This window comes from Elephantulus edwardii, unplaced genomic scaffold (assembly GCF_000299155.1).
Source record: "Elephantulus edwardii isolate Elephantulus edwardi_28Jun2011 unplaced genomic scaffold, EleEdw1.0 scaffold00027, whole genome shotgun sequence".
In the NCBI taxonomy this organism is placed as follows: Eukaryota; Metazoa; Chordata; class Mammalia; order Macroscelidea; family Macroscelididae; genus Elephantulus; species Elephantulus edwardii.
The window spans coordinates 1494335-1506464 of NW_006399777.1; positions in this window are offsets into that span (position 1 = coordinate 1494335).

Genomic DNA, 12130 nt, shown 5'->3' on the forward strand with positions numbered 1-12130 from the left:
TCACCCAGTATTCAACAACAGTCACAAGAGCCCATAGCAGAAGTCCACAACAACAGTCCAAAACAGCGAATAAGAGCAGCCCACAGCAGTAGCCCCTAACAACAGCCCATGACAGCAGCCCATAACAACAGTCCATAACAACCCACATCAACAGCCCACAACAGCAGCCCACAACAACAGTCCGTAACAACCCACAACAACAGCCCACAACAGTCCATAGCAGCATCCTAAAACAACACCCCATTACAGCAGCCCACAACAACAGCCCATAATAGCAGCCCATAACAATAGCCCACAACAGTCCATAGAAGCATCCTAAAACAGCCCATCACAGCAGCCCACAACAACAGCCCATAACAATAGCATACAACAGTCCACTACAACAGTATACAACAACACCCCATAATAACAACACACAACAGCCCATAACAGCAGCACACAACAGTCAACAATAGTACACAACAACAGTCCAAAACGAGAGCCCACAGCAACAGTCCACAGCAACAGCACACAACAACAGCCACTTCATATGAGGAAGATGGTTGGTCTCCTCCAGTGGAGACGCACTGACTCCGGAATTCAGTGTAGGATCAGCAGGAGAGAGGCTCAGTCAGCAGTGAGCCTTCTGTCAGGTGAACCTCATTTGATCCTTACTTACGTGGGCCTCGCTCATCCACTAGCCGCTCCGTCGGGAGCTCAGCGGGCCGAGCAGTAAGGGGCTGTGTGGCAATCCAAAGACACGGGGTTCAAATCCAGCAGCTGCTTTGCAAGGAGGACAAGCCGGCTCCTCCCGTGCAGTTCACTGCCTCTGACAACCTGCTGGAGTGTCAGCTGTGGGTGGGTTCTGACTCACCGGCACAGCGGCAACAACAACAATCTCTCAAACCTGGAAGATCAATATATCATCAACATGTCTACTCCAACTAGGTTTCAGCCAGCTCTCCTTCATTTCCTGTAACTTTTGCTTCATATTGGGGTTTTTTTTTGTTTTTATATTAAATTTTATTAACTTTAATGAACATTTACAGAGATTTGGGGTTTTCATTCATTCATTCATTGTTGCACTATTTTCTCTCCCCTCCTCCCCAGTTCGTTCTTTTTTTCCCTTTGAAAGTCTGTTTTAATTGTCCAATCGCTTCATATTGTTTGCTACCATGCTGATCTCAAACCAAACGGTAGCCACTGAGGTGAGGTCAACTCGTGGGGATCTTGTGGGTGCAAAGTAGAACTGCTCGGGGTGTCAAAGCTGTGGCTTTCCCGACCTAGATTTCTGCTTTTTGCTTCTGAGCTTCCTGGATGAGCTCTGGTCATTCAGTCAGTAGTCAAGCACTTTTGGACAAGTTTTTACCCAATTCCTTTTCTTATCATTTTAACAGAATGAAATTTCAGATCCTTTTTTTTTTTGTATTGAAAGGGTGCACAAAGAGAGAAAATCTAAAGGATGGGATATGATTTTTTTTTAAAAAAAGCGTAGTCAGCTTCAAATCAACATGAGCAGGGTTATATAACAGGCCTTAAGTGACAGGATCCTGGTCAAACAGAACTCTTAGTTTTGCTCCTTTATACTCCCTGAAAGCTATTTGCAAATCAGTGGTGTAGTTGAGAATTGAGATTGAAAGAAAACACTATCTTTTACACTGATTTCTCAATGATGTTGTTCTCTTGTTTTCGGAAGGTGTCAGGTGTATATATGCCGTTTTCCTACTGTTGCTGTTTTCTCTCTTCATCTTCATACTCTGAAATGGGTTAGCTTTTTTTCGGAACTATTCTCTAAGTCACAACACTATTTTCTACCTGGAAACTCATGTTGAGCTGCTTCTGATTGGGTTTAAGTTCTACGACCGCTTCATTACCCCCAGCTCACCACTGATAGGCTCTCTGTCTTATCCACATGCTGCACTTTGCCTGTCAGCCTGTTTCTAGAACTCAGGATTTCACAAAGGCCTTTTGAAAACTTGAAGCAACTTCCCTTCTGTTTTCTTTTTTAAAAAATGGAAATAATTGTTTTGCATGTACCATGTTTCCTTTTCATTGGAAATAATTTTCACTCTGGTGCTCAGGGCTCTCCGGGTAGCCTTTCAGTGACTGGTGAGAATTAAGAAATAAAGCGGAGGCAGCGGGCATCCAACAGGTATTGTCTCCACACATTTTACACTTCATATTGATTGTTCAGTTACTTAATAGTCTATTGTTAGTGGGAATACATACTTTCATCACATTTTAAACAAGTTGTTGGTACTTTACAGGCAAGCTATTTTTTTTCTAGATAGATCTTGTAATCAGCTCTCCTGGGGTTTATCATTTTCAGCTGACTCTCTTCACTATCGTTTTCCTGTAACAGGTAGATGACAGGCTTCCACACTTGTCTTTATACACCAGTTACTGCACTTGTTCTTTACTCTCCCAATGTCCTGGCACCGTGGTGAGTACTGCTGACAAACTTAACAGCAGAAGGAAACGATGGGAAGGAGCCCACCAGTCAGTCGTGCAGCTAGTACGTGCTGAAATCATGATTTTAACCAAGCTGGGTGGACTTAATCAGAGAGCTGGACAATGACTAAGGATCGCAGAAGGATGGATGCCTTTGAGCTGTGCTGCTGGAGAAGAGTGCAGAATGTCCCATGGACGGACAAAAGAACTGATATCCTTTGGGGGAGAGTACAGCCAGAATATTTTTTGACGTCAAAGACGGCAAAACTTCATCTTTCCTACTCTGGATATGTGGCTAAATGAGGCTAATCCTTAGAAAGGGACACCACGCTCGGAAAGACAGAGACTTGGAGAAAGAGAGGAAGACCCTCAACCAGACGACTGACACAGCGACCTCTGCAATGGGCTGTAGCATGTCAGAGATGAGGAGGACGGCACAGGATAGGACAGGGGTCAGGTGGGCTGTTCACAGGGTCACTATGAGTCCTACTCGACGACACTAACAACAAACAACAACATGCAAAATACAATTCTTTTATGTCCCTCTTTGCAAATATTTGTTACCTTCAACGGCTAAAACAAACTGCAGATTTGTGTCATTTCCTCATATATTCTACAAGCTCCTCCCTCTCTACTAAGGAGATAGACAAGGGAAGAGAGAACCTGAGGCCTAGGAGCTCTGCACTAAAGGGACATGTGGGCTTGGCCGAGGTTCTGATAATGTTGGGCCTCAGCCTGCTCAGCAGTGAAGTGATACCGAGCACATCTAACTATTCTTCTTAAATTTTTAATTCTCGTGCCCTTGGTTAAAATTTTGAGCTGCTAAGTGAAAGTTTGAACCCATCTGTGGCTTCTGAGAGACACATGGAGCCACCTGCCTCTGGACACTGCACAGGACAGTTCTGTTCTGTCCTACAAGGCTGCGATGGGATGCAATCTGTTCAGCAGCAGTGGGTTTCATTTCTCTTGGCTTTTATTTTAAAACTCACTTGTTGTGTTTTTCTAATTGTATACAGAGATATGTTGTTGCAGTTATGTACTGTCGAGTTGCAGGTGACTCATAGCGACCTTATGAACAAAAGACTTGTACACTTCTATAACTTTCATCCTTTCTCCAGGTTCATAGGGTTTCTGACACGCCCAAATGCTGGCAGACTCTGAGCCAGGGTCTGGCCAATTCATCTGGCAAGTCCCCTCTGCTGACACCCACTTGGGATAAAAAGAAAGCCATGAGAGCCCCGAGCGTTTCATACATGTCCCTCCTCAAGACGTGAGAGGCCATCCAAAGGTCCCGCTGGAACCTAATGGATATAAGATGGAAAGATGTACTACTCTAATTATACCAAGAATAATATTTCAGGGACCTAACTATCGTCAAGCCATCTACTTGCCTGAAAATCATTATTCTTACACTCTCTCTGCTCACACTCGTTTCCACACACACAGCACACACTGTTCACCACAGCCATTCCCACCTGCCGCTCTGCCAGCTATTCCTGTCCTCCATCTTTGTTGCAGGGACTTCCGATCTCCTCTTTCAACGGATGGAGTACTTTGCTCAGCTCTAAAACATGTTTCCAAATCTCTGCTGTAGCTATAGGTAGCTGATGAGCTATATGCAGAATGTGGTTGACATAGCAGGAAAATAGATATTGTTTTGCACTATTTCTCTTCCTTCTTTGCACCTGGAGCACAGATAGAATGGCTGGACCTCTAACAGCTATCTTGGCACCATGAGGCAATTTTCTCGGTAAGAACTACATGCTGGCACACTTTGGTGGGAGGAGGGAGGTGATAAAGGAAATGGGAATTATCCAGTGGGGACCTGAAAGGACAGAGTAATGACAGACATAGTCCAATGGTGATTAATTTTATAAAACATAATGCATGAGAATGATTGTGTGAAACACAATGTGGATGAAGAATAGTATGAAATGCAATGTACATGAACTTTGTAAGCAAATCAATATAAAATAATTTTTTAAAAAATAACTACATGCTATAAAGGTAGGACATAAAGGTCAAAGGAAACCCATGCCACTGACCCCCATGGCACTCCTTTATCAACTGGAACTCTCTACATCTCTTCTTCTTTTTACACAGGAAGCAATTCGTTTATGCTTTCATTAAGCTACTGCTACTTGATGTCGCTATTATTTGCCTCTGTGATGTCAGTCTAGATAAAAAGGTGCACCTAATCCAGGCCATGGTCTTCTCAATTACTTGTTATGCTTCAGAAAGCTGGACAATAACTAAGAATGACAGTAAAAGAATAGATGCCTTCAAGTTGTGGTGCTGGAGAAGAGTCTTGAACAAACCATGGACTGCCAAGAAAATAAATAGGGTCTGTCTTGGAAAGGGTGAAACCAAGTCTCTCCTTAGAGGCTAGGATTTTGAAGTTCTGTCTCACTTACTTTGGGCATGTGGCCAGGAGAGATCTGTCCTTGGAGAAGGGCATCATGCTTGCAAGGGTGGATGGACAGTGCAGGAAAGGGAGACCCCGGATGAGATGGACTGATACAGTAAAAGGGGCAATGGGGGTTGGTGTGTCAGAGTTAGTGAGACTGGCTCAGGACAGGGAAGGGTTCAGAGCTGCTGTACACAGGGTCACTATACATCACAAGCGACTCAATAGCACCTAACAACAATAATATACTATGACTGGTTTGGAAGCAGGAGTGGCATCCACTTTCTAAACAACCTGCCTCCAGAAACTCTATGAACTTTGATAAATGTTGATAGTGGTAGAGGGGCTTCAGGCTTTTTGTTCAGAGGGTTGCTATGGGTCATGCTCTACTTGAAGGCAATCATCAACAACAACAACCTGATTATAATTGCTGTAAGTACTATTCAATATGCAGGAAGATATATAATTGTTCAAAGCAGTAACATTTATGCACAAATAAGCAGTTGATAAGAAAACTCTAAATGATGTGTAGTTGTTTGTAATGGTTGAAACTATGTCTCCTATAATTATTTTCTCTTAGAGAAAACGGCTACTCGTGTACCAGATTCAGACTTTCAGCTTTTAAAAGTGTGAGAAAGTTCATGTTTGTTCTTTAAAGCAAGTTCCCTCCACCTGCCTGCTACATCAACAGTTTGTTACATCAACAGTGGGTAATTAAAGCACTGAGGAGGTCTGACGAGATCATCCCTGGGCAATCTTTCTGTATATCACTGTATCGTGACAGTAAACTCGGCTTTGACAAGGCAGTTTATCATAATAGTCATTGTGCCAAAAAGACTTTGTCGACGCTGAGCCATTTCAGAAAGCAGCAAAAGATCAAGAACCAACAGTGCTCAAGGAAGAACTCCAAGTTACATTAAAGGCAATGTCCAAAAAACGACCCCAGAATCTGAAGAAATACCAACCGAAGTGTTTCAACAAAAAGATGCAGCACTAGAGGTGCTTGCCAGTCTATGCTAAGAAATTTTGAAAATAGCTTTCTGATCAATGAAGTGAAAGAGGTCGCTATTTGTGTCCATTTCAACAAAAGTGATCCAAAAGAATGCAGAAATTGTTGAGCAATGTCATTAATATCACATTCATGTAAAGTCTGTTATGCAAACATACACGCCCACATCTAGAGCCAAAGATGAGGAAATTTAGAATTTTTACCAAATCTTGCAGCCCAAAATTGACCAAACATGCAATCAAGATACATCAATGCACGACTGGAACGCAAACGTTGGAAACGGTGAAGAAGGAACAGCAGCTGGAAAATATGGGCTTGGTGATAGACATGAGGCTGAAAATAGGAGGATCAAATTTTGTACTTTCAATTATTTATTCATTGCAAATACTTTTCTAAAAGACACAGACTATGGTTTTACACATGGATCTCACGTGATGGGCCTCACAGCAATCAGATTGACAATATCTGTGGAAGAAATCATTGGAGAAGCTCAATATTGGCAGTCAAAGCTAGGCAGGGGAGGGGGCGGGATTGTGGGTCAAACCATCAATTAATTGAAGCCGAAGAAAATGAAAATAAGTCCACAAGAACCAAGATATTATCTTGAATCAGTTCTATCTGAATTTCAAGGTTATCTTAAGAATAGGTTTGAAGCCTTGAACACCAATGATCAAAGACTAGATGAGTTATGAGATGATATCAAGGATAACATCCATGAAAAAAGCAAATGTCATTACAAAGACAGAGAAGAAAGAAAAAATGAAATTGTCAGAAGAGACTCTAAGAATTGCACTAGAGCATCAAGAAGCCAAATATAAAGGAAAGCATGCTGAGGTAAAAGAGCTGAACAGAAGATTTCAAAGGGTAGCTCCAGAAGACAAAGCAAAGTATGATAATAGAACATGCAAAGAGCTGGAACTGGAGAATAAAAAGGGAAGAATTTGCTCTGCATTTCTCAAGCTGAGAGAACTGAAAAACACATTTAAGCCTCAAGTCTCAATATTGAAAGATGCTATGGACAAAATATTAAATGACCCAGAAAGCATTAAAAAAAAAAATAGAGGGAATACACAGAGTTACTGTTCCAAAAATAACTTACTGACACTGAAAAATTTCAGGAAGCAGCATATGAGCATAAGCCAGTGGTAATGACAGAGGTGGAAGCTGCATTGAAGGCCTTGGCAAAAATAAGGACCCAGGAATCAACGGGATACCAATTGACCTGTTTCAATTAATAGATGCAGCCCTGGATGTTCTTACCAGTCTATGCCAGGGAATTTGGAGGACAGCTGTATGGCCAATGAATTGGAAGAGATTACTATTTGTTCCTCTTTCCAAGAAAGGTGATCCAACAGAATGTAGAAACTATTGAACGATATCATTGATATCACATGCAGGCAAAATACTGCTGAAGATCATTCAACAATGGCTAGAACAATACATATATAGGGAACTGCCAGACGTTCAGGCAGGATTTAGAAGAGGCCATGGCCTCAGGGATATCATTGCTGAAGTCAGATGGATCCTGACTGAAAGTAAGAAATACCAGAAGAATGTCTGTTTGTGCTTACCTGAATTATGCAAAGGTATTTGACTATGTGAATCATAATTAGTTATGAATAACATTGAGAAGAATGGGAATCCCAGAGCACTTAATTATGCTCAAGTGAAACCTGTACCTAGACCAGGAGGCTGTTGTGCAAATAGAGCAATGGACCATTGCATGGCTTAAAATTAAGAGGGGAGTGTATTAGGATTGTAGTCTCTCTCTGAACCTACTCAGTCTATATGCTGAGCAAATTATTCAAGAAGCTAGATTCTGTGAAGAGGAATGTGACATCAGGATCAGACAACCTGCATTATGCAGATCATACAACCTTGCTTGCTGAAAGCAAGAATTTGAAATGTTTGTTGCAGAAGATTAAAGAATACAGCCTTCAATATGGATTGCATTTCAATTTTAAAAAAAATAAAGATTCTTACCCCTGGTCCAATAGACAATATCATGATAGATGGGGGAAAAAAGATTGAAACTTCGTCTTGCTTGGATCCACAATTAACACACCTGATACCCGCAGTCAGGAAGTCAGGAGATGCATTGAACTAGGAAAGTCTGCAGTTAGGGACCTCTCCAAATTAATGAGGAGTAATGATGTCAATTTGAGGACTGAGGTGCATCTGATTCAGACCACGATCTTTCTGATCACTTGCTGTGCATCTGAGAACTAGACAATAAATAAGGATGACAGAAGAATAATTGATGCTTTGGACCAAGAGAACAAACAAGTATGTCTTGGAGAGGGTGCAGCCAGAGTGCTCTTTGGAGGCAAAGATGAGGCTTTACCTCACATACTTCAGGCTTGTTGCTAGGAGGGGCTATTCCTTGGAGAAGGACATGATGCTCTTGGAAGTAGAGGGTCAGTGAAGGAGAGGAAACCCTCAACCAGGTGGATTGACACAGTGACTGCTGCGATGGGCTCTATTGTGTCACAAGATAGGACATCATTCAGATCTGTTGTTCATAGGATCACTATGGTTTGTACTCGACTGGACAGCATCTAACAATGAACAGCACTTACACAACAGCATGTCAAGTCTTGCTGGAGATTATTTTTGAATGGTTGGAATAGTATATTGGTAGAGAATTGCCAAAAATTCAAGAAGGATCCAAAAAGGTGTGGAGAAAGGGTTATTACTACTGATATTAGTTAGAAGTTGGCTGGAGTTAGAGAATACCAGAAAGACATTTACTTGTGTTTTATTGACTATGCAAAGGGAAGTGTTAATAATAATAATAAATTAAAGATAACAGTAAAAAGAACAGGGACTCCAGGAGACTTAATTGTTCTCTTGCAAAATTTGTACATAGGTCACGAAGCAGGTGTCTGAACAGAACAAGGGAACACGGCATGATTTAAAGTCAGGAGAGGTGAGTGCCAGAGTTGTATCTTTCTCAGTCCCTATTTACTCTATATGCTGAGCAAGATAGAAGCATTTGGCATCAGGATTGGAGGAAAATTTATCAACAACCTATGTTTTGCAGATAGCACAGATTTGCTTATAGAAAGTGAAGAAGACTTAAAACTATTTCTAAAGAAGTTCAAAGATTACAGCCTTCAATATGGATTGTATCTCAACATGAAGAAAACAAAAATTCTCACCACTGGATCAAAAAGGCATCACTATGATAGATAATGAAGAAATGAGTGAACTTGTCAAAGACTTCATTTTGTCTGGCCGCGCAATCAACACTCATGCTGGCAGCAGTTAAGAAATTTAAATACATGTTGCACTGGACACAACTGCTGTCAAGGATCTCTTCAAATTACTGACAAGGTTGTTAGTTTTAAAACTAATGTGTTATTGTTGTTGTTGTTGTTATGTGCTGTCAAGTAGTCACCTGCGACTCATAACAACCCTATCCTGTGCTGATCTCACCATCTCCAACACACCTACCCCCAGTACCTCAGTCACTTGAATCAATCCATCTCATCGAGGGTCTTCCTCTCCTGTGCTGTCCCTCCACCCTCCCAAGTGTGACGTCCTTCACCAAGGACTGGTTCCTCCTTGCAACATGTCCAAAGTATGTCAGACAAAGCCTCAGAATCCATTCCTCCAAGGAGGAGCCCAGTTTAACTCTCTCCAGGATAAACCTGTTCCATTTTCTTAGCAGTCCATGGTATATTCAATACTCTTCTCCAACACCACAGCTCAAAGGCATCAATTTTGCTTCTATCCTCCCTAGTTATTATGTTGTAAGGAGGGATCAGTCATTGTAGAGGGACATCATGCTTGGGAGGGTGGAGGAACAGTGCAGGAGGGGAAGGCCCTCTATGAGGTGGATTGATTCAGTGACTGGGGCAATTGGGATGGGTGTATCAGAGATGGTGCGATTGGCACAAGACAGAGCAGAGTTTAGGGCTGTTGTACATAGGGTTGCTATGAGTCACAAGCGACTCGATGGCACATAACAACAACAACTGATACATAGCAAGTGATTGCAAAGACCATGGCCTCTATCAGGTGCACCTTAGTCTCCAGGACGACACCATTGCTCTTCAGTACTTTGGAGGTCCTTATTAAAAGAAACTAATGTGCGCTTGACCCAGATCATACTATTGTGAAGTGCTTCATACCCACATGAAAGTTGGACAGTGTTTAAGGAAAACGGAGAAGGAACCGACGTCTTTGAGTTTCGGTGTTGGCGAAGCGTACTAAATATCCCACAGATATTCACAAGAGCCGCAAATGGGTCCTGGAGGAGGTGTAACAGGTGCTCGTTAGAGGTAAGGACGTTTGTGTCACATGCTTTGAACATGGTGTCATGCTGCCCGTCCTGAATGAGACATCACGCTGGACTGGCCCTTCCTGACAGCAGCCCACAGCATGTGCAATGAAATGCCACCATCCTTGCCACTAAGGAGCCGCTTGGCTGCGCTCCCCCCATGACAGACTTGTTTATTCCAGCCTCCATCACCCGCTCCGTATTCTCCACACCACAGTTCAGCGGTGTGGAGACTTGGCTCTTCTTAATTCACTGTCCAACTTTCAGATGCATCGGAAGCAAGTGAAAATTCCCAGTTTTCATGTGTCGATCTACCTGCAAGACTAAAACGATCTGCTTATTTTCTCTGTGAACCTTTTCATGCGCCCTGGTCAAGGCTGTCATCACCACCCAGTTAGAATGACGCACTGGATCACGTGGTTTCATCATCATCCGCTGTTGTTTTCATTGCTGGCCGTGTCTTAAGGTTGCTCATTTTGTCAGCTTTCCTGATGTTTTGGTTATAACTGTGAATCTACATCAACAGTTTGCTGAGAATGAAGTAATAATTAGAGGGAGAGAAGGAGAAATCGTGGAAAAAGCTTTCTCTGAGTCACTAATGATATAACTAATAACTAAGTAGTTAAGATTTCTAACTAAGGAGAAAGATTTTGATGAAATGATTTTGTTGTTAGTATTCCTATAATCTAAGAAATATTGCACCTAATCCATTTACAATTATATGTATCACACACTATTTTATTACTAACATACATATACATATATACACACATACATGTACACATATACACATTATATATACATATATATCACACGCATGTAACTGGGGTCTGCACGGTGTGGTGCGGGAGGAGGTGCCCAGGGCGGGAAAGAGCTGGCACCAGTGCGGTCACTAGATCCCAACACCAGCACGCCCCTGCAGAGAAGACAGAAAAATCATCTTTCCCACTTTGACTCATAAGAAAACTTAGGATCCCCATTGATTCTACTTGTAAATTACAGCACCATGAACTTCGGTGCAAAAATAGGAAAACACGTCTCCTGAGTGTGAATTCTTTAGTAAGAATCTTGTTCAGTTCTCACAAAATAAACACACCTCTTTCCAAACTAAGCATCTGATAGCCTGAGTTAGCAAGAGCAAACACCCTTCACTTCTGGAGGAGCGTAGCATACAGAAACCAAAGGCAATGTCAAGCATCAAGCACGACACCGACACCGGACCACCAAGCAACAAAAGGCCAGCTGCCTGGAGACCCCTGGAGGATGGGGACTGCTCGCTCCACTTGGAGAGGAACGTGATTATGGCGTTTCACACAGTTTTCCAACTGCAGGTAAGTAGCATCCCTGTGGAGCATGACAGACAAGCTTGCGTCTGAACTGCCTTGACAGGGTATTCAGTGTTTGCTTCTTCAGAGCGGACCTCAGGCCTGACCTCAGAGCAGCCTCCAGGTGCGCTCAGCCTGCCCACCTTTTGTTTAGCAGAGGAGGGGTTTGCACCCTCCGGGGGCTCTTACAGAGAAGACTAACGTGGAAATGTTTGTTAAAGCTGCGCGGTCCACACACCCAAGTGTTGGACTAAATGACCTCTGAGGCTGTGGGTGCCCATCTACAGTCGTCGGTGAATCTCCTGGGGGGCTTGTTAAAACTCTCTCCCTCTTGGGTTCCCTTCCCCAGATTCTGACTCAGCAGGACCACGTGGGGACCCTGTGTTTGCGTTTCTAGCAAGTGTGCAGGTGAGGGGGCCCCTGCTTCCTCTTGACCTGAACTTCAAATAGCACCTTGCCGTTCAAAAAGCCTAGCCTTCAGAGCCCCCTTGTCCTGAGTGTAATTCCTCTGAGTCCAGATTTTAGGGCACTCAGCTGGTCCAAGGTCACTCCTTCACGCAGACCCTTGGCTGCTTCCACCCACCTCCTTTCATCTCAGCTTCCCAGCCCCTGAGTCCTCCAGCCTCTCAGTACCCCCAGACCCTGAGCCCCTAGTCCCTCAGTACCCCCAGCTC